At 41.9% G+C, this 23,945-nt stretch overlaps 1 long non-coding RNA gene across 1 annotated transcript; it reads right to left on the bottom strand.

Annotated features, from left to right (window-relative positions):
- Positions 1–7,511: 7,511 nt before the first annotated feature.
- LOC117244675 lies at positions 7,512–22,404 on the bottom strand. Its single transcript, XR_004498184.1, has 3 exons — positions 22,299–22,404; positions 10,430–10,646; positions 7,512–9,259 (listed from the first exon to the last, which is right to left on the bottom strand). It is a non-coding gene; the product is annotated as an uncharacterized LOC117244675 (long non-coding RNA).
- Between the last annotated feature and the right edge of the window lie 1,541 nt (positions 22,405–23,945).

The following is a 23,945-nucleotide window of genomic DNA, read 5'->3' as shown; positions in this document are numbered from 1 at the left end:
AGCATTGCCTAGCACTGAAATGATCAGCTGTGATGAGTACTGCTCAGGCTGGGAAGGTGCATGTGTCTATCACCTGAGGGCATGTAGAATTTTTCACTTGTGTAAACTACAGTTTGACAAGAGCTGCAGCAAAAAGGAAATAGCAGAAGGTTCACGTAAACGTAATTTTTCTTACATCATGATGATAAAACAATTAATTAAGGGTAAGCAGAAGTGGTGAAGATAAAGGTAACAGTTAGCAATCAGACCCAGGAAGACTGGCATTCACTGTGATCTGAGGACATCCAGTGTTAGTACTTTCCTGCACTTTTTTTTTAACCTTTTTTTTTTTCTATTTGTCTTTTCCCAAAACTGTCTGGAACCACTTCCATTTTCTGGAGGAAATTCTTACACAAACAGTTACCTTCCTGTGTGAATTCTGTGTCGTCTCACGGATTTCTGTACATCTCACTGCAGGTTATTACATGTCAGGTCTTCAGTCATAATGGCTGGTAATTTGTTGTGAAAAAAAAAGCCCAAAACCAATGTTCACTTGTTCCTGTTGACTTACTTGCTCTGAGGACATTGCTCTGAGGACTGTCCACACTTTGGAAGTCAATCCACGATGTTTGGCGTTTTCTGTTAGCATAATCCTCCTGCATTGGTATTGTACATATCCACAAAACAATCCCTCTCAATAAACATTATTCTCTTTTTTTATTAAAAAGCATGTTTTTGTGAGAACTATTTCCTGGTTGTTTTTCTTCCGTTCCGATTTATTATTAAAAAAAAAAAGAAAAAAGGAAAACAAGGTTGATCTCATTTTTCCCTGTTGTTTTGAGGTCTACCATGATCTAAGAAAATAAGAAATAAAGCATTTTCCCTTTAACTATCTGTTCATATGCTTGCTCCCTAGTCTTTTTGTGTTAGTGAATGTGGCCTGCAAAATTACAATGAGCAGGCAGTATCAGATGGAAATGATGGAAAGACGGGCACGAGAGTGGCCAGCTGGCCCTATTCATGCTTGTTCACTCTCTGGCACAGACAGACGCCTCCACACCCATCCCACCCCTTCATCCTGCCAGGCCACAAAGAAAGGGCTCACTCCTGTTTTCACACAATGCCAGAAGAGCTGCAGAGGCTTTCAAGACAAAAGCGCTTGCAGGAGGATATTTTTGGAAATGCAGAGTGTGCTGGGAGAGGAAAGGGAAGGTGGATAAACAAGCTTTCAGGATGCCTCTCCTCCTGTTGGTGACTGCAAACCAGGAGAAATGATTTCAGCATTTACTCATATTCAAACTGAGATTTAACAAATGAATATATTATGAGCAAAGAGCAATCACACTCACCCGTGAAAAAGCTGCTGCTCAGCAAAGGGCCAGAGCCTCCCACCATTTTCAGACCAGCTTCAGTTGCTGTTGCTCAGAGGAAAAAGCAAGGTTTGGGGGCAGGGTGCAAGAAGGAGAGATGGGAGCAGTAGAGATGCACAAAATCTAAGGTTAAAGGTCTGCTCTATTAGGGCTGAAAACACTTTTCCAGCTAAATCATCATAGTGCTTTGGCAGCTCCAGGAGAGTCTGGAGTTGCAGGGGTGATGCAAGTAGGAGATGTTTGGCTGTCCTGGCATCGTTTTCTACCCAGATGATCTGTGCTTCAGGAGGTGGGAGGGGAAGGCAGCACATTCTGTTTGGCAGTATCCAGCACCCAGCTTGGGTTCCTGGGCCAACTATTGAGGTTGCTTGGATTTAGGAGTCATTCTGCTGCTATTATGTCCTGTGCATAAAGTGCTCCAGGTTCTTCAGCTCCTGCTGTGCCATCTTCCAAACGTTTAACCATTTCAAATACGTGTTTGGAGAATATGGTGCACAAAATCAATCAAAATGTTTGCCAGTATGAGTTAGCATTGGACTTTTCTTCTGCTTTTCCCTCATTCTCTGCGCTGCCACAGCTCCAGTGCTGTGAAAGAGGAGGATGAGGATGGAGGAACAGCAGTGAAGCCTCCACTCAAGAGGTGCAGCTCCATGACAGATGTGCTGAGCAGCCTCTCCTGGGACAGATGAAACCAAACTGTGTTTGACATCACTAAGCAGCCAACTAGGCATGACCAGATGGATTCTTCAGTGTGCCTTGTCTGTGGGTTTGATTTTTAGGTTGTGTTTTGTTGATTTAGGGTTGGCAGGGATTTTGCTTTTTATTGTTACTGCTCACATGTAGGCTCCCTTTGGCAATTTCCCTGTGGGCTGAGAGATCACTGCAGTTAGGGATACTTCTCCTGGACAAAGGCTGGGCAAGTTAGTACCAAGGGACTGCCTACAAGGTGCACAAACATGAGCCATTGTATCACATTAACCTTCTTCCACATGTAGAGGTTATGCTGTTAATAAAGAATGATGCCTCACAGCATCCATCTCTTGTCATGACAGACAACACCAGCATCCTCATGAAGAAACAGTTCTCTCTTCATTGGCCTGGCTGCCATGTGTAAAACAGTGCTCAGCACACTTTGGCTGACTTCCTTTAGGAACATTGGTAAGGTCTAGTGCTGCCTGGATAAGTGGGGTTATCTACTTCACATGGCATTTACAGAATAATTTCAGTTAAATAGGTTGGGTTGTGCAGAGACATTTTAAATGACACCCTGGTAAGCAGATGAATGGTTTGGCTTTTTTCAAAGCAGGCATGGACAGAGATGGACAGGTTAGAGTGGGCAAATTTGACACTTTCCCACTTGGAGTTTTCTTGGAATGCATTTCCAGTGTGCCATCAAATCTGTGTTCTAAACTGCACAGGAAAGGGCTTTTGAAAGGTGATCCTAACCATTTTCCAGGCCTGCTCCTAGAGCTCTCCAAAACACTCTGCCCAAGCAATCAGCCTGCCCTGACACTTGCGCTGCTCCTGAGTGTTGGCAAAAAATCCTGTCTCTGTTATTGTCTGCTTCATGCTGAGTTCTGGTTTGTGTTCTGAGAGACAGAAGTATGATTTCCTGAAACAATTTTTGGTAACAATAAACTCAGTTGTTTTGGTGAGATGCATGTCTTTTTTGGCCTTGAATACAAATTACACCCCCTAATTCTGCACCGCCAAAATTTTTTATCTGTATTAATTACAGAAAACAGCAGAGCAGCAGAGAGGAAAAAGCCAAAATAGGGACTGGGAAATGTTGCTCAATAGTAATTGTGCAGAAAGCTTTTTGGATTGGTTGTTGTTGGCTTTTTTTTCTCCCAAAGAGGATGTTAGAAAATCTTTTGCTCTGAGGTAGAAAGTATAGTTTACAGAGTTTTTAATAAAAATACATTTATCTTTTGTAGCATTATAAAATAAAGTCTTGTAGTCAATTGCTTTGGAAGGACCTGCAATTCAAGTCTCTGAATTGCTCTTGTATATATGTTTTTAAAAAAGAACAACATTCCACCAATATTCTCAGTGAGGTTAACTAAACAGATGGTATTTATCTCCAGGTTTGCAAGTGTGCTACATCGCTCTTGCTTTCAAAAGAGATGTTAACACAAAAATCTCCAAGAGAAGCAGTTGGAAAGTCTCCCACAAACTACACACAGAGAAATAAATTATAAAAACAAAAATCTAAAAATAAATCTGCATTTACCAATCCACTGCTGGCTTTTTTCTGGTTTGAGAGGCTCAAAGGCAGCATTAACCTGGCTGTGCTGTTCCGTTTGCTTGTTTGTCAGAGGTCAGAATCTGGTGGATATAAATACAATTTAGCTTTTATTTGTCTCCAAAACAGAATTTGTCAATACTTCAGTGCTGTTTTGAGCAGATCAATGGCTGCACATAACTCACTGCCTGAGGGCTTTATTATTAATACAAATGCATGTAGGCTAAATATTGAGTGACATTATTAGAAAGGGATTGTCCTTCCCTCTGTGACTTTGACTGATGTCAAATGAACATAAAGCTCACTAACACATAGCCAGATTTCTGCTCATACTTGGAAGAAACTGTCCCTCCCTCTCTGCCTGTCATGGGAGCTGTTGAATACTCTGGAGAAGGTTATTCAAACTGAGTTTTACAGTGCTCACAACCTGAGTTAACATCTAGAAAGCAGTTTGCCTTCTCAGGCTCAGGCATCTCTAATTTGACCTTTTCAGTGGGACTGGATTAGGCTCCTTACCATACTGTGAGAGGCTCCATACCCTTTCATCTTGAAATGTTACACACAGAGATGTGGCTCCAGAACAAGTATGTCCTGGAGATCCTGCTTTCAAGTAATGTCTGACTTCAAAGAAATGAAAAAAGAACACACATAAGAAATATTTACAGCTGAAGTAGAAGTCATCTCCATTTATGACCCAGTACCTGAGCTACCTCAGGGATTGGGACCCTTGCACAGATGTGCTGCTGCCACATTAATCTGGCCTGAGGTTGGCCACAAGACCTCCTGCTGCAGTCCAGTGCCTGCTGCTCCCCAAATGCCACCACTTGCAGGAGCCCCAGTGGGCATCAGAAGCAGGCAGATGCAAAGCTGAGGCTGATGCTTTCCAGGCACACAGCTGGCTGCAAGGACAGTGGTCCTGTCAGCTCCAGTGCTGCCCAGGCATCTGATGTGTGATGAGGCAACTGACTGGTCAGCTGGGCTGTTATTCTCTTCAAAAATGTTTAACCTGAGCTCATAAAAGGAATGCTGTTTACCAGAAATAAATAGCTACATATAATGCTGCTTGGTTAAGTATGGCCAGCATGTTAAGTATTTCTGTAAGATCGCCTCCTGAAATGACTATATATATATATATATCTTCCTTTTTTAACTGACTTTTGTAATAAATGGGTCAATCTTGTTACTTGAAATGTGGCAGGGAGATTTTTAAGAAAGCCAGAGAGTACAGAAAAGCAATAGTTTTCTCATGAAAAACACAAAATTTGTGAAGCTGTGGGATTTCTCTTTTGATTAGAGGCTATCTACACTTGACAATAGCTTAACTTTCAACACCCAATGACATTAATTTCACTTGACTTCCTGTCTTAAGGTCAAAAACATTAATCAGCACTTCTATCATTAGCTGAGTTTCCTTTTCTATTAAGCGATTATGATCACTTACTATTAATGAGTCGTGAAGTTTTAATAAATTTTTGCTAGTGTGAAATTGCTAAACAGTAATTATGGCATATACTGTATGGATGGTTTGTTCCACAATGTACATTTTACTTAATGTTGGTTAGAAACATCTACAAAAAACAACAGAAAGTAATTAACTAGTTATGGCTGAGGATGCAGAATGGCCTTTTTCACCACAGTTATAGTCAATAAAAAGACAAAGCAGGTCATTTTTTCTTTGTCATTCCTGGAATTACTGTATTTCTGGACCTTGTGACTTTGCAGTTCTTTAAATGAAATGACACTGCCAAGGCTGCTTACTAAACAGGGGATGAAAGAAAATATTACATCTTTTAAGAGCTATTGTTTTAACTTGGGTTATATTTCTACTGTTCTGGCATTGAAACAACAAGGTTAAAAAACAAAAGCCAGGCCCTCTCCGTTAATACAGAAGATAAATAACACAACAAATCCCATTTCCAAAAAACTGATGTCTGAATACTGGCTTGGCTCTCCTGCAGCTTGGCATTACTCACAGACACAGCCAAACAAGCACAGGCAGATGCTCGTTCGGAGCTTGGCGCAGGTTTTTATTGGCTAACTGACTTTTTTAAACACCCAACAACCAGGAGCTGGACTAATGGTGACTGACGAACTGGAAGGTAGCTCTGAACCCAGAACAGATCAGGAAGGTATATTAAATAAAATAAAGGAGCTTGCATTGATAACAGTTTCTCTACTAATTTCCCCCGTTCCAAATTTTTGGTTTACTGATATCTGAGAAAGCTGCAGCTGGTACAGTCACTACAAATGTACTCCCTGTTGTACTGAACCATATTTGCTGGACCAGCCAAATGGAGGAATAGGGTCAACTCAGGCACACTGGCTTTTCTGAGCACTACTTCTGTGGTATTGCACCCATCTCACAGCAGTCAGGTACTTAAAAATATACGATTAAATCATTCTAAGTGTTTGTTGCTGTATTTATAGTAACACACATGGAAGTGTTGTCGCTTCTGAATGCACTGGGTGGGAAGCCATCTGGGTCTGTGCTGTCCTTTTTCAGTAAATCTTATCAAACTGGTGCTGAAAAATTGGAGATGGCTCCAAGAAGAGCCAAAAGGGTGACACTAAGTGTCTGTGAAAAGCATGGCTAATAGTACATCCCTAACAGTGCAATCTCATCACAAACCCACTGTGTACTGTCATGAACACTGACTGTGGGAACCTAACAAGGAACAGAAAATTAGAAAATAAATAGAAACTTTTCCATCCATAGACAAAGCTTTAACAAGGCTGGCTGGCTGTTAAATCTAGACCAGTTCAGCATAGAAAAGTGTTGTAGTTTTAACAAAGAATGTAAGTAAACATGGGAACAAGTAAACAAGATTTGTACTGTGTTCTCCACCACTGAACAAAATCTTTAAAACCAGACAAGGTATTTTTCCCCAAGAAAAGCTGTGTTCAAGAAATGATTCAGGCAAGTCCAACACCTTGCACAGTGCCAGGAGACAGCCTCTTAATTTATTAAACCTATTTCTCTAGGATATAGCTCTGTAGTGTTTGGTGTTTCTGCTGTGGGATGATGAAACACAGTCTTTGCACTGTCATTGGAAATTCTTTGTATTCTAAAATGCAAGAACGAGACAACTCTGGTTGTTTCAGCCATGGAGATCATGACTGGCAGCACACATGGATGTGTGGGAAGGCTGGCACTGTGCAGGTCTGCAAAATGTCTCATATTGGTTGGCTCTTGTACTGGAGAAGGAACACCAGCATGGTGCAGTGAGAGATGCTGCTTCCACCAGCTCCCTGTCCTAGCCCCCTGCAGAACCAAGTGGCATGATCCACAGCTGTGTTTCAATTCAAATCTTGTGTTAGTCTGAAATGGAGCAGGTCTTTGCTTTCCATTAGAAAAATGGTGGATGCCCTGGATCAGTACAAAAGGATGTCTTGCATAGCCTAGGATTAAATGGAAGTAAAAATAAATTAATGAGCTCCTATGCCTCCAGCAAAAGCTGTGGCGCTGTGAACAGCAGTTCTGTCCAAAGCACACAGTGGCAGCAGTGTGCTGGGACAAGGTCAAAGCTCTGTTGGTGGCTGGGTGACCATCTGTCTCTGCAGACACTGAGCACCATCTCCTTGGAGAGTTACTCAGCAATATCCAACCATACTGGAGCAGCTGCACTGCTCACCAGCAGTTACTGGGATCCTTGCCTGTATGACTTGTACTGATCTGAGGAAGATTATTAAAACATTAATTCATACCTCTTGTCTTCATCTTCCTGGCCTGACTCTCACAATGTTCATTACTAGGTAATGTGCAGTTATAACATCTTAGTTTTACAACTCTCTGAGGATACTTTGGGTCAAAAATGAGCTTGAGATTCCAGGGCACAAGAGAAATATAATTTTTATCTGAAGAAACAACATAGTGTAGAGAGAATTATGACCAGCAAAAGTCATCAGAGCCAAGTACCTACTGAAAGCAATTTTACTTTAATTGCACCTGAAACTGACAATTTCCGAATACGTAGAAAAGACAGTAATTGCTTTGCAGGAATTTGCAAGAAGCCACTGAATGGTGCCTTGGATACTGTATAGGATTACTGGGAAAGCCCAGCCATGCACAAAAGTTAGCTTAAAACACATAGTAACTCCTATAATCAAATTTGTTGGGTAACCATTACACAGTCTCAAGGATGAGAAGCTGATTGGATCATTAAATCTGTCCCTCATTTGTGAAGGGTGCCAGGACTCCTTGTTAAATGTGGCTGGTGCTGTCAGAGTGCAGTGGGCTCCTTGCTGTGTACTTGGGATGCATGACACAACATTCCCATCTGTGTGGCCTTGCTCTGAAAATGGCCCTTGCAGAAGTGGGCAGCCAAGGCAGCTGTGAGGCTCAGACCAACTGCACCGTGACATTTTCAGCACTCTCAAGAGTTGAGCCCTAAGCTTCTCCAAAAGGCACCCTCAGTACCCAGGGACTGCTGGAGATGCAGGCTCAATCCAGTTTTCAGAGCTGGCAAGGGCTGAACAAAGGTTCAAAACATTAAAAGTGAGCTTGGAAATTTATAGCACCAAGGATGGGAGTGAGTCTTGGCATGCACATCTTTTAAAGAAGGAGCACAACCCTCTTGGGTGCAATGGGCAGGTCACAGGACTGCTTTTTATCCAAATGTAAAAGGAGATGATAAACACCATAGGCCTTTAATTGAAAGTTGTCACTGGCCATATGGTGACATCTGGCTGGGGGGGTGAGATTATTCGACCAAGCAAGTGGTGCTGAGGCAAAGTCAGAGCTTGTTTCAAAGCTCATTCCTCACATTTGACAAGGGTTTGTGTTGCCAGCTTCATTGTTTCCTCTCTGTACCTTCATTCCTTTCTATTTTCATGGCTTTGTACTCAATTACTGGATGGCACAGTATCTCTAGCTTTAAAATAACAGTATATAAATGCTGTAAAATCACATTTTAGAACAGATTTCAAGTTATAATATTCCCTACACTTACACAGAGAAAAAGCTCTATATTTTAATCCCCTTCAGTTTTGAAACACTTTCAGTCCATTAGAGCCACATAAATACAAGGCACAAAACAATAGCAGACTACAAATCAATACATTTGCACAGCCAGCTCTAAATAAATATGATCCAGTTGCTGACTTGAAAACTGAGAACAGTCCAAAGTTTTCAGAGTGAAATGCTGGTGGTGAAACAACATTCAGCAGGAAACCCTGACCCTCTTGTCAGCTGGTGCACTCAGTCCAAGGTGTAAGAAGGGATTTACCAACAAGGAGGACCAGTCTGATGATGAAGTAATGGAACAGTTGAAATATACCCTGTTGGGAAGTGTGTTCAGCATTACTGTGGACACTGTGCTGATAAAGTGGGTTGTAAAGTGGAATGAGACAGGTTCAGCTCAAATATTCAACAGTGATCTCTCCTGAAGCAAGCTTTAGGCCTAGCAGGAACTTTATAAATAATACACAATAAAATGATAGTCTTCAGCTTGGAAATTGGTGCTAAGCATGCAGACATAATTATACTCACTGTAATCACACAAGATTGGTATCTCTGCAAGGGAACCTCAGAAATCCCGCAGGAAGAGACAAACCAGAAAAGATGACAATCTTTATTCATTTTGCCTTCTACATCTCATGTTTCATCTCTGCAGCTGTTCTTGTGATAAATAGCAGAGGATGCTCCAAAGGATCTTATTTCAAGCACCTGAGGAAAAAAGACCAAACAAAATTCAAATCAACAAAACAACAATAAAACCCAGAACAAAACAAAACAAACAACAACAACAAAAAACCCCACCAAAAATCAACCCAAGAAAAGAGACTATTATGTTTATTTTCTAATTTCAAGCAATGAAGCCTGTTGGATTTAAGCCTGAGTAACAATTTAAAGTTCAAGTAATTTTACACCATGCCACTACTCTCTTTCTTGATGTTAGGCCTTTCTGATCCTGCCACAAATGAGAAAGGGATTCCTTTCACCTGGGACAAGTACCAGGGACAAACATGGCAAGGGATTCACATGAGTAAGGGCAAAAGACAAAGCAGGTATGAGAGGATGGCTCCTCTGCACCTCTGCCCTTACATGTGCAGCCCAAACTCATGCTTGCCCTGTCTGTATAGCAAATATATTCTGCCCAAAATGTAGATGTGGCCATGTTTCATACCAGTCAAAGTCTACAAGCACATGCCATAGTGTAATAATTGGTGGGTTTGGATTAAATAATTTGTGTATGAAATGCAGATTTTAATTTTTTTTCTCTCATACAACCTTCCCTTTCTGTGGAATTGCTCCATCACTTTTGGAATCCAAAGCCCAAAGAAAGCAATCTGAGGCATCTCTGCAGTGCAGCTGACTCTACTAGACACATTTGCTGTGAAAAAATAAAATATAAAATAAAACAAAATAAAATACAATAAAATATTTTATAGAGTAGTTCCTCAGGGTGAAAATGTTGGACTGCTCTATGCATATTTATACATGCACCTTTACATTTGATGGATTCTGGTCTCATTCTTTCCTACACAAATTATAAAAGTTTCCACTGGAAAAAACCCACCTTATAAGTGACCTTAGAGATTGAGTTATTTTCAGCAAAATAAAGAAAAGCCCCTGTATCATTTTAATCTAGATGATTCTCATTTACAGTACTCATAAGAGCTCATTAGTGCTAAGGCACATATCTTTGTGTGCTTACCCAGCTGCCTTGAAAGGCAGGAAAATGCTGTTAAATCCATTTTATGGATGAGAACATAAAGATTCAAGCAGTCTAAATAGGGATTAAATTGAAGTTAGAAGCCAGCCTCTCAGATGGTGATGTACAGTATTTACTCTCCACACTGCATAGTCCCAAAGATGATTTAATTCAGTGAGCACCTTCTTCCTGGACTCCAGAGCTCATTAAGCACTTTCACAGGCTGGAAAATCTCCCTGGAGCAGAAGGGCGCCCGTCTCCAACCTGAAGTGTATCATTCTCCAGGGTTAGATGGGAAAACACCTCAGCTCTGCCCAGGTTCTTGGTGGAGAACACTGCTGGGCTGGGGTGCTGAGCTCGTGCTGCCTCCATTGACTAATTCCCATTTCTTGAAGACATCTGAAAAATGTGGGAAACCCAGAGATCAGGTCCCAGAGGGTTCAGATTCATACTGTGCCCTTCAGAGGAGTACAAACCACAGGGCTGTAGCCAAAGCCAGGCTGGGCCATGTTGTGTTTCTGTGCTGAAGCAATGCTGCCTGAGCTAGCTGTCTGTTCCTTGTAGCAGGTAACCCTCCATGAATTCCTCATCTGAGGGTTTCAGAATTCCCAGAAGCCCCATTGAATTTCCACTGAAATCAGGCAGAACGTGAACAAGTGTTAATCAGTGTTGTAAGTGTTGTACAAGCCACAGCAAGATTAGAGCCACTGCCTTCTTGCCTTCTCCTGGGAGAAAGAATTCAGATACATTTAAAGTCGACTGGCGCCTTCAGTCTTACCTTGTTTTATTTCACTTTGCATGACTACACAAAAGAGGTTTGTCTGCTGTGAATTGTGTCTCTAAAAGATTCCCAGAGTGGCTATGTCCTACAGAGGATGCAGTTAAAGTGTGCTCTAAAATGATAGTCCAAACAAAGAGCACAACTCTCTTTGGTGTGCTCTGCAACTACTCCAGGAAAATTATCATAACCCATGTTATGTGACAGCATTTTGAAAAGGACAAGATAAAAGGTTAACTCATGAAAATCCATTATTAACAGCCCTCTGAGAGTCTGACCCAGTGACAGATAGGTTCTCTCCTCTAAGCTTTATACACCCAGTTTAGTCTTACCTTCTTGACACAGTAGAATTAATCTGACCCTGTCTAAATAATAATTTGAAAATCTTCACAAGACTATGTGTCCTTCATCAAGACAATAGCTGATGGCATCACAGGCTGAGGAAGTCCCACTCTGTTATTGATTGGTGTACAGCTACAATTCCCCAGTTATCTTGGGTAAAACTGTTCAAGAACTCAACATGCATGAAAACATTGCATTTTCTTATCATCTCTTAATGAATCTCTTAGGCTTGAGATGCACTAAAATTCTGGCTCTGTGTCTATGAACTTTGTGGAGAAATTGTCCCATTTGTAGTGAACTGTTGTTCCCATGCTGGAAAATCCCCTCTGTGAACAGGGAAGGGCACTCTGTTTAATAGTGGAGCTCATCTTAATTTCAGCAAAGAAAAGGTGTAGCAGCATGTCCAAACTATCAACTTAACTCTACAGAAAACAATGCATTACAGCTCTGGGGAGTTTTCAGTGTTGTGTGAGGCTTTGCTTTATTTCAATATCCCTCCCCTTTTCAACATTGAAAGTTTTTAGAACAATTTCCCTTCTGTTCTTTTAATGAAACCACTCATCAGGAATAATTTGCTACAAATCCATACTTTGAACTCTCAAATTAGGAAAAAGAAAGGAATTCCAAGTAGTTTGGCACTCTCAGGAAATGAGGCGAGATGAAAGGACCACAGGCACGATAGGGAAATGCATTGTTAAAGGACCTGGGGGACAAATGAAGTCACCAGCCCAAAGAGAAGAGAACAGTCAATGAGCAAACTTCAGTCTGAAGATAATTTTGGCTCAGGTTTGAGACACATTAAATGCTTCTAAATCTTCAGAGGTTAGACATTCAAAGCTAGCTGAAAGCCAGGTCTCTTTCTAGGCTGCTCTTATCATTAGTCAGTTCTGAGAATCCAACCTTGTTCTGCTCTTTTCTCCTGGGCTTTGATTCTGTCACTTGAAGTTCCCATATTCCACCTGTGAGATTGAAGCTGGATGTTATGCACACCATTTGTCAGAAAGCTGAGCAATTTTTCTACTCAAAAAAATCATGGATACGTACATTTTCAAATAGATTCTGGAAGTTATTCTATTCACAATAGTCAAATCAAGCCTAGAAGCCCAGGATTAATGACATAAGTGCCAAAAGTTCTTTCTATCCTTTCTAATGGAAGGAACTAGACAAATAGGCATAAAATTCTACATAATTTGTAAGAGATTAAATGTTCTCCTAAATTTTCAACTAAGAAAGAAAATTAATACAAAGAAAAGCAGAAACAGAAGGCAGTTAATGGGCTTATCTCTACAATTTTTGTTGGGAAGAACACATTTATCAGTATTCTTCTTGTGAAGTTCCTTCCTTCCTCCCTGTGATGGTAATTTTTATAGCAGTTATGCATTTTTTGTTCCCTGATTAAAAAAGTACTTGCTGGCATTGGCCAATTTGTTGATCCATAAGTGTACTTTTAGTAGCTCACAGACCACTTTTCCTGCATGGAAACTGAGGTTCCATTATTCATTATCCATTCATTCTGATTCCAAGCAGCCCCAAATCTCAACCAGTTTGTCTAAGGATACAAAACAAATGGATCTAAAATGATGTGACCTTCATATATCAAAACAGCCATCTGGAGACAATAAATGCTCTGCTTCTACCTAGCATAAGCTTCTCCACAAGCATGCAGATTGAAGTCAATTTGCGAAAGTCAAACTTTTGACAAGAAGTCAACTTGGGCAAAATGAGGTTCAACAGTGTTTTAGTGAGATCACCGTTAAAATTATGTTTTATGAGCCTGAAATTGAGCCACCATCCCCATTCATTCACCCTATAAAGAAGAACAAAAGGAAAATAAAAACCTATGGAAAGTCACCTCATAAGTTTTTCTTGTTTGATTCCCCATGTGATGATTTCTCAATGGTCTGTGTTAAATGCCCCCATTATCACAGTGTGTCACAAGTTTTATATTTCCCAGCACTGACTCCAGCTCCTACATACTGTGAGAGGAACATTTGAATTAGCACATTCTCCCAGGGAATGCTGTGCCATGAATAACCTCAGGAGCTCACTGTGCACCCAGCTCCCTAGGAAAGCACACACACTCATTGCCATGCTGGAGAGCAGTGAGAGCTGGGTGACTGCACTGCTCCCTGGCACACAGCAAGCCCAGCCTCACGAGTCCCTGCTCCCAGCTGCACATCCCAGCCCATCCCAGCTCATCCCATCCCAACCCAGCCCAGCCCATCCCAGCCCAGCCCATCCCAGCCCAGCCAACACGCCTCGCTTGTGCCACCAGGACTGTGGGGCTGAGCCCTGGCCTGGATTCCTCAAGTGAACCATCTGAAAATAATGTTAATAATAAACTCTTGTATCGACACAGCTGAGGGGTGATGAACTGCAAGAAGGAGATGGGATCTGGCCAGGGGAAAACTCGTCCTTGGCCAGCTTTGCTGTGCAAATCTGCTTCTCTCTGGTTGCTCCTCTCGGTTACAGCAGGGGTGTGAGAGAAGTGGCATTAGCAGGATATTAAGAAGCTGGTTTGTGGGGACATTAAAACATTTTGCTGCTGCTACTGCTGTAAATTTAAATAGCATACCCTTTTCTGCTGCATTTTCTTACAGTACCTTTGAGGATGACAGGAGTGCAATGCCAGATCAGCCTGTGATCCCTGTGCCTTGTTGTAAACACTGGCCAGCAAGACTTTCCTAAAGAAACTCCTTACCCAAAGCTCCAGCTGCAAGTGAACCTGCCTTCTTTCCATCTTCAGTGCTCTGAAAGTGGTTTAAGATTATCACAAACTCCTGCTCTACACTAATAGGCTCATAGCTACTTTGCTGGTTTAAAATCGAAGTTTCTAATGGCTAAAGAAGGATACAAATAAGAAAAACAATCAGTAGCAGAGAGCAGATATACTGTGCAGATTTTGAAGCTCAGGTACGGTCTTAACATATTTTTACTCCTGTCATTATTCTTTGAGAGCCATAGGTGTGGGTGTGTTTGCATCCACACCTAACACCAAGGCTTAAAGAGCTGACAAATAGACTAGAAAAAGGAAAAGAAATACATTTACCCTTATTTTACAGATAGAGATCTAAGACAGAGAGAAATGAGGGACCTACCTCAGGTCATACAGGGAGTCAATAGCAGAAATTGAAAAAAGGTTGTCTGAATCCTGCCCAGCACACTAATACCTTGACCTTTATACCAAGGCATTTCCACTTCCAAAGGAAAGAGCTGTATAGATGGCTGAGGGAAAGCAGTGCACGGACAATTAATTACATTTTACCTGCCATTTCTTTCCTTCCCCCAGTTACCTCCTGGCCCTACAGCCTGGATCATGAATTCTTGAAGAATTTTGTTCATTCAGGGAATCTATACATAGGTGATAAATAGAAGCTGGAGGAAAAATACAGAGATGATAGAGTAGGTGGAGGAGGTTTTCTGTGCTACTAATGTATTTCAATATACTTCTCCTTGAGCTCTCTGCAGCTACTCTGAAGAAAGAGAGAAAAAGCCTGAATACTTGGCTTTTTACTCTAGGTGACAACTGCAGACAGTAGGTTTGAGAGAGTATTTCAGCTCTTTAAAGAATGACTGATAAAGAGTTTTGTTGAAAATAACAGGAGAAGAGAGATCCTCTGCTTTATTTCTTGCCATGAGAACTTCTGGGCATTCCCTGTAGGTTCAAAAGATTCCAGGTGACATTGGGAGTGGCAACTGCAATGGTTGAGGGGGCCAGTGAGGATTTTTTTTTAAAGCACTGATGGTATTTAAGAGCATAATTCCCACTGACAGGTATTACATTCCTTAGCTTTGCCTGAAATGCCACACCACAAATAATACCTGGAACAGCAGATTTTCTGTATTATCCTTCAAAACTGCAGGTGATGTTGGATTAGATTTAATTTTTTTATTACACTAAGAATCTTTTACTTCTACTGGGAATGAAGTTCTACTCAGTCAGCTCTTCAGAGTCCTGGCCTCATGTTTCTCAGGGCTCTTGGGCTCTAAAACAAGTTGATGTGATTTGAACAGCTCAGTCACAACAAACTCACACTTCCAGCCATCTTCTGTATTTTCTCTCCCTGATGTTACCATCCCTCTAATGTCTCCTCCAAAGACACTGAACTGAATAACAACATATGTCACCCTCAGTACTCAGTGTGCTGAATTTTGTTGTGTGCTGCTTTTTGATTTACAACTTTGTGTAAATAAATTCAGCGCAGGTTTTAGCCTGCACAGCCTCTTTGTGTGCTCTCAGTTGTGTGGATGGAAAGCAGGAGATATACAAAAGCAATCACCAGTGCCACTGGCTTGAATAGCTTGTTAGAAAGTTTACATCTGGCACAAAGGCACACGTGCAAACTGTACTCTGCACTCCTCGTATAAAGCACATTTGGGAACAGAGAATGATTGAAACAGAAGAATGAGTGCTTAGTCAGTGTCCTGCCCTTCCCACAGGGAGCCACGTCTCCTTCCTGCCACCAGTCATCTGTACACTGGAGAAAGCTTTGAACAGCTACAACTCAGACACTGATCCTGCTAATCCTGCTAATCCCATGGCCTGGTGTGCTCCACCAGCCTGTGAAAGACAGACTCGATTTCCCCAGCTAGAGGCACTCTACACTTCAGGAGGGTGGCTCACATCTCCTCAGGCCCAGCCAGAGGGGGAGCAGCAAACACAGCAGCCAAAGGACCTGCACAGCCACTGTGCCAAGCGAAAAACAAGCTCCTCAGAGACCCATGAAAGGTGGTCTGGTTTGTATCCACTCACCAAAAGTCACTGTTTGGTCTCTGTACATCAGGTCTGGCCTTCACTTAACCCCACTGGCCTCAGCAACAGCTTTTACGCACAAAGGGAATCAGGTACAGCAGCTACAGTAATGGAGTGAGAAAAACATTTTCATTTCTCTTTTGACCCACAATCAGCGCTGCCAAGCACAAGTATGTATTGCCTTAGCCCACAAATACTGCGAGCATTCAATTAGAGATGGCAACATCCATGTGGGAATAGTAACTGAAGGAATCCTCTAATCCTACAGAAACTTGTAGGTAGCTAAAAAAAGTGGAAAGATGCTGTGTGTGGATGCACATGTGTATGTCTGAGGAAAGGCACCCTTTGTACCAATAAACTTTAAAATATGATTTACACTGTGCAGGCAGCAGCCTCAGACATCAAAGCTTCAGACTTAGTGCGTTGTCAAAAAACCATGAAGCTTTAAGGCTCGACCAAGCATCAACCCCAAGCTGAGGCAGAAGCTTTTACTCTTGAGACCGCTGACTGAATGGATTAGATTTGAAAAAATGAAAAAAAATCACAAACCCCACAGCTCTCTAAAACTGCTGGTAGAAAAATAAATTACTAAATATATGTTTGCTCAAGTATGTCTTTATTTATCCTGCTGTATTCCACACGTAATACTTAAACTCCCTGCATTTTAAATGGAGGCTAAAACCAGCTGTAAATGCACTAGCCAATGAACTAGTGATAACAAATGCATCCAGCAGAGACAAAGGTTTGCTTTTAATCAGAGAAAAGAAAAGAAGACCAAGGTAATACTGTATTAGGCATTTTTGTCTCGTGCTGCAGAGTGGGTTGGCCTAGAGCCACACAGCAAGGTACAGCTCACTCTTTGTGCATGCACTTTGACAGAGCCACGGGTTATTGTACCAGATGTGTGATCAGGAATGGATCCAACAGCTGGACAGAGAGAGAAGGTGTTCTGCTGCCAGTGCTGTGGTACATCCTGGTGACTCAAGGGCTGCAGACTGCCTTGGACTTTCTCTCCAGAGAGCAGAGCTGTGCCTAAAACTACTGTGGTGCCAAAAGATGGGAATCTCCTTGTGCTGGAAAAACTCATTCAGCAAGGAGCATATAAATCTAAACAGGGAAAAAACCCTGGAAGTTTTATAATTTCTCTTTAATATATCAAAAATACATAATGACAGAGCTCCTAAACAGTTATTTGAGGCCTCCCCCCTAATTTCAGTGTGAGTCCATACCTGAGTGGCTCACAGAAACTGTACCAGATACCCACTCAAGCCTTTCTCACGTGGACTGTGAGAGAGGGGAAATTACTACAAAGCCCCCTAGTGGGATTAAGGTCATATATTCCCCTTAAAACCTTGTGGTTTCATCCTTAGATTTTGCCATGCTTTGGTTGCCAACACAACTAAACAGTTCAGCTTTTTGAAGTTGTGGCAGCCTCTGCTCCTACTGCTTCTGTTGAAAAAGGCATGAAGTCAGTAATTTGGATTCCATACTCTTGTGTGAGAAGGCGACTGAACTGCTAATGGGGGGACACCGCCTCGCTTTCCACAGTGCACTCAGATTTACAAATAGCCTGCACCAGCTGGTGGGCTGCAGCTGAAATGATAGTTGGCATTAACACTGCTTGCACAGCTTATCTATGGGTCTACTTTGAGAGGATTTCATTATTTGGACTAGCATCAGGCTCTTAGTGTTCTGCACAGAAAAGGATTTCTTTCTCTCCATCAAGATTTCACAGGCTGATTTCATGTTAAGGGATGCTGGTTACTGTTCCCCCACAGTTTCATTTCCCTCTCCGTGTTTTCACAGACACAAACCTCTCCCTGTGTATCTTTGTGGCAAATTTGCACACTTCAGAGCTCCTCACCTCCAGCCTGCCTAGGGCAAATTGGCAAAAAGAATAAAAGGCAAACAACAGCAAGGAAGGTTGTTTTGCTACGATACAAAAGAAAAGTGAATCTCTTCCTGTTGGTAGCTAAGCCCTGCTGCTGCTGAACAAGATGGAAGGGAAAACAAAGAGAAGGATGAAGGATAGAATGAAGATCCCAGGTAGGAGGCTGAGGGTCTGCAGAACGCCCTCTCCTCTGCCACTTGTAAACACTAAAACCATTTAGAAGCAGTGCATTGTAATTTCTGTAACAGGGCAGCAAACCAAGTTTAGTGACACGGAACAAGTTGTCAATAGCCTACAGGACTTTAATTGGGTGAGAACATAACTCAGGAGGGAGGGAGGCTGAATTCTTTACATTAGCAAAAGATGTTGTAGGCATGGTAGCTTTTGAGGAGGAAAAAACTTTTATTCCTTTTGTCTCTTTTATCATAAAAATCCACTAAACCACAAACTGCTCAGCTTTGCAATGAGAGTGCCTTTTGTGTCATTTATATTACCCTACTGTGTTCTTATTATTAAAAGTCTTATGCTTAAGAAACAGCACTTGGAAAAACATGGTCTTAAGAGCTTGAAAACACTCCCTGCAATGCTTTCTTCCTTTACTCCCACCTCAGAATCCCAACCAACAAGTGAATTTTGTATTCAGGCTCCCCCCTCCACCCACTTTTGTGAAATATTAATTCCTTCTCAGGTTCAAAAAAAAAAAAAAAAGAAACCAAACAGACCCAATCCAAAAAAGTCAACCTACTGAAAAACAGCTTGAGACACTTTAATCCCTCCAGGAATTGCTGTCCCAGACCCTTTGGGTGTCTGAAGAGCAGGAAAGTTACAGGGTGAGAGGTAGGAAAAGTTATTGCCCTTTATTGAAAAGGAATGATGAAGCTGAAAGACAGTCAAGGAAAACCTGTCAGGACATGCAAATCCACCTCAGAACACTGAAGTCTCTGGGAGATGTGGGGACTCTGGCAGTCCTGACTCTTTTAGAAGAGGAGTTGCCTGAGCCTGTGTGCTGTTTGAGTTCACAGATTCCATGCAGCTGAGCAGGGTAAGTTACCACAAGCTCCAGACTAGAGCAGACATCAGAGCACTATCCTCCTACAAGTAATAATGAGCATCTCTTCTCTGCTTTTATGGTTTTTTTTATCCTAATTTAAATTATTGTCATCAGTGAAAAGTGCTGGACTATCTGAGCATCATGGGATAGCCCAAATCTGGGAGATCTACCCTAGCCCAAGGAACAGAGGGGGATGAAGAGCCAGAACTGGCAAGTGATGATCTCTACCCATTTAAAGATACAAGTAATAACAGTAGAAAGATTTCCAATAGCATCCTACAAAGTGCTCCTTAACAGAACTGCTTCATTCAGTAAAACAGGGCAGTTCTGTGCTGCTTCAGATTTTGGAGAAGTTTTGGTGCATGAAAGCTCCAGAGCTTTTGGAGGCAGCTAAAGCTGAGGCTCTGGTCCAGTCACAGACCAGACATGGCCATCACTGAGGGGGATGTGATGGTTTGCAGCAACAAGGCCTATGGAGAGCTTCTAACAACATTCTTGGTGGGAATTCCAACCTAGGACACAGAAAACATCCAAAGCAAAGCCCTCAAGCAGTGTACTGTGCAGAGCTCTTGGCTCACCCGACCCTGAATCTGTCTGATAAATCCTCTGACTAAGCTGCCCTAAGGGTGTCAAATTATCACTGTACCTGAGGCCACAGCAACTCCCCTGTGGCAGAAAGGAAGCCTGAAAAAGAGGTTCTATAGAGAACTGTGTATTCTCCATGGGTTTTTTAGTCTACAGATAGGGAAGTCAGATGTCTCCTGTGCCTGGAGATACTGAGGAACAGTGGGTCTTGCCATGGTCTCCTCAGAGGTCTGGCAAAATTTCTAATCTGCCAGAAATGAATGCAAGCATATGAAAGTAAGAAGAGCTAACACAGCTGCAATGGAAAAAGTATGGGCAAAGGATCAATGTCTTGGGGATCTCTCTTCTGATACTGTCCATCTCTCACTGAGAGTTTCATAACAAATGATTTTTAATTTCCCAGATGTACATTCATTTCCCCTGGGAGCATCTTTTCAGAGGCTCAGATAATACAAGCTCCTGTGTATCTCTGGGTAATATTTTGCCCTTTTTAGAAAGGACTTTGGACATGCAGATCTGAAGTCAAAATTGCATGCAACTGATCAATGTTCATGGTCAAATATAATCAAATAAGACATTTCTCCTCTGATTAATTTCAAGTGCATTGTCAAAGGTGGTACAGATAATGTCAAATTCACATTGCAAGTGGAAGGAGGCAGCACAATGTCTCCATACTTTTCAGCTGTCTGGTTTGATGGGAGGGTAAGGATTGCCCCACTCTTGGCAGGGAGGAGCACATCTCACAAACCCAGAAAAAAAGGAGGTGGTTTTCTTCATGGTTCACCAATAGGGGACAGCCTTTTGCATATTCGTCAGATTAACATATTCTAGGATGGCATTTCCCAGGGGGAATAAAGTGTCTCAAGATGTTTTTCAAGCTCCTGTGCACTGTCTGAACAGATAGTTATGAAATTGCATTGCTAATGCTTGCAGTGGAGAGGCTTCCTATTCTCTGCTACATTGAAAACATTCGAGACATTGCTCCACGTACTCACTGTCTCTAAAGGTAGAGAACAGCTTGCCCTGTCCTAAGTAGAATGCCACGCAGTTAAATGATGGGGCAGCAACCAGAGAGTATTTCATGTGAAGGAGGAGCCAAATTTCATTGTGAAAGCACATGCCAGCTCACCTCAGCCGAACTGGTTATGGCTCACTTTACTTACAGCACATCAGCAATATATCTGCTCTGTCTCTTCCAGAAATTTTCAAATCACCATCTCTGTCCCCCCTCTCGGCTCATCTTCCCTGTTTCCTTCCTCCCTCTCTCCCTCAGATGCTGCTTCCCAGCCTTTTGCCAAGTATTGTAGTTCTGTACCAAGAAAAACAGTAACATTTTAGTCTCTCCAAAACCATCCCCTCTCCCCCTGCTGCTTTCCCCTTTCCCTCCATCCTATTGGTATTTACAAAGGGCTTGGGGTAAAGACTCTAAGGTGGTGATATTAAAATGTGTATACTTGGGCAGATAGACTTCACACCTTTAATCTGTCCCAAACTCAGAAGCAAATAGGGTGATAAAGATATCCTTACCAGACCAAGGTACTCACAGGACAATTTCTCCTTCCCCATTCCTCCAGCAGCGTAGATCTGTCCAAATTTCCTGTTTGCCATTCCTTGGTAACATGGCTCTTTCATTACAGCCATCAGTTTCTATTTCTAAGTCAGTTTGTTCTGTTTACAGGCTCGACATGAATATAAAGGGACAAGGCTTAGTGCTTTAGTTTAGTACATATTTCTTTGAAACCTGTATGTCAGTAACAGTTGTTGCTTTGACTGATTAGACAATGTCTAAATAAAATGATTAAATATGAATAACACAGGATATTTATTCAGACTTAATCTCCCTCTCTCAATCCTCAAGACATTATCTGTTGAGAGTTTCTAATGCAGAAAATGTTGCTCCTATCATCCAGATAGCAATATGAGCTATCCCATGTAAAATTTGATGGATATACTTCCTCCCAGTGAGGTGGGAGGTGGGCAGAAGTCAGGGTTTCCAAAGAGCAGGTTTGAAACCCCATGCATCAGAGTTGTCAGCTAACTGCCTATCAGATTTACCAACAAGCCTTGCCAGGGCAGGGATTTCTGATTTATCACTGTCTCACACTGGAAGGAATGCTTAAAATACATGACTATTTTAGGTAAGACCTGCAAATTAGTCTCCATCTTCTTGAATCTCCCAGATCTTTACAGTGAAAACACCTGCAGTGCCTGCTTCAGATCTGCAAATAGCAAATAATAACATCCCATTCCATTAGTTTAAACCTACCTTAATTTCATAATAAAAAATGGTCTCTGTTTTGGACAATAAATATCCACATCCATAGGCGCCCATCACACTTTTCAATGTAGTTTAGTTCAGCACCCACCATTCTGTTTCTCAGGCAAAAATGTTTACAGATCTCTTTGCTTAAAGGCTTCTTACAGCAGGGTGGGAGCTGTTACCCAGAAAGCTCCTGGCCAGAAGTTTTGTCCCATCTGTAAAAAGCTGATTTCACAGCTCCTCACTGATGCTCCTTCCTCAGAAACTTGGGGCTGGCTGATGTGCATTTAGGGTTTTGCAGACACTTGCTTCCTTCCAGCCCCCAGACACATCCATCAGAATATGCACTGGTAGAAACACAGGAAAGATGGTCCCAAAACACCCAAAATACCTTTAAGTTATGTTCAAATCCTTCCCCCGGGGGTATTAGCTGAGACTCAAGCTCTAAGTGCAGCAGAAGTCTCCTGTTCCTTCTCACCGTGTTTCAGCAGCAGATCTTGGTGTTTGATCTCTTGTTGAGTGATTGAAGGCAGAAACAGTGTGGTCACCCTCATGTTATTTAATGCTGTTTTTCCTCAGTTAAGCAATTAGCACAGTCACTGAGCTGTTTTACAGCAGGTGTTACCACTCTGAATTGTTCTACAGCTGCGAAGGATCAAAGAGTCACAAAGGGAGCCCAGTGTGAAGATCCGCCACATGTTCCTTTAACTTGGAGTTGCTTGATATTACTAGTTCTGACTGTGGTCATTAACTCTCTAAGGTTTTTTTTATTTCTTGCAACATATCTGAGAGCTTTGTTCCAGACTAGCAAGCCATGACAGTGAGCCAGGGAAGATGAGACTGATGGAATATAGCCAAGGCTGTGGCACTGTCCTGCAGAAATATTTTAGCCAAGAAAGGAAAGATCTCTGGCTGCTTCAGTTAACATTATCACTAGTGTACTTAAGAGCCCTTAAGGATGTGTTGTTGTTTTCAAAAGGCTGAATATGACTACATAGCTAGGGAGCCTTAAGGGTTATAGTATATCCTAAGGAGGCATTAACAGAATTGGCCCAATAAGGAGAAAACAAGTCAAAACTGAAACTGTCAGCTGAGAAAAATAATAAAAGCCTCTTCCTTCCTCCAAAAAAATATTATAGCCATAGTTGTTCCCATGTTCCTCAAGTTTAAAATTTCCTCCTGTAATAAAGGTTTTTGCATTAACAGCTCTGTCTCAAATTGGTGTAAACTTTCAAAGCCACCAGTGGTAGATATGACATCTGAAAAGCTTTGGCAAAGGGCATTCCAGAGCTTTATGAGCAGGTGTTGCTACTTGTCTCCCAGAACAATGACTCCAAAACATAGCACACTCCACACAGTCTGTGGTGAGAGACAGGGAGGAACAGAAGGCAATGCTGAAGGGAGAGGGGAAGGAGAGGAAAATGGTGTCTCCATTTACAAAAAGACCAGCAAAGTGGGAGAGGGGTGGTTTGACAGCACCAACACACAGGGAGGATAAAGAAAACACACTAAAGTTGCATAAGAGAATATGCAGCAGATAGTGTATGAGTACAGCCATGAGCTACTGCTTTAATTGTTTTGTCAACATGAAAATGAATACATATTTTACCCACTTAAGTGGCACTATTAAGACTTCACAGAATTCAAGCCTTCCCCAATTAACCCCATCAGGCAGTATGCATTCCAACAGCAGCTTCAAAGGTATGGATTTCCACTCTATTAAACTCTATTAAGCTTGTACAGATCATAAAACTGCAAACCTGACAACCTGATGATAGTTCATTTTATTTTTCTCCTTCCCCTCAGCCACTATTCCTTTGCTCCTGTGTTTTGCCACTTGACATGATAGGCTTTGTTCTCTTACTTCAAGGCCTGACTTTTTAGAGACACTCTATTGTCCTGAACATCTTGATAAGATTGGGAAGTCCAAAGTTTGTGGCTGGCACTCAAAGTCACAAAGTGTCTCCTTGCAGTCTGTCCTCTCATGCAGCTTGTGAGGCATCTTTCATCGAGAAACAATTTCTTTTAACTTGAACAG

This window comes from Parus major, chromosome 6 (genome assembly GCF_001522545.3).
Source record: "Parus major isolate Abel chromosome 6, Parus_major1.1, whole genome shotgun sequence".
NCBI classification, from domain to species: domain Eukaryota; kingdom Metazoa; phylum Chordata; class Aves; order Passeriformes; family Paridae; genus Parus; species Parus major.
The sequence above is the reverse complement of the archived record's forward strand: the minus strand, read 5'-3'. Positions and strand labels throughout refer to the sequence as shown.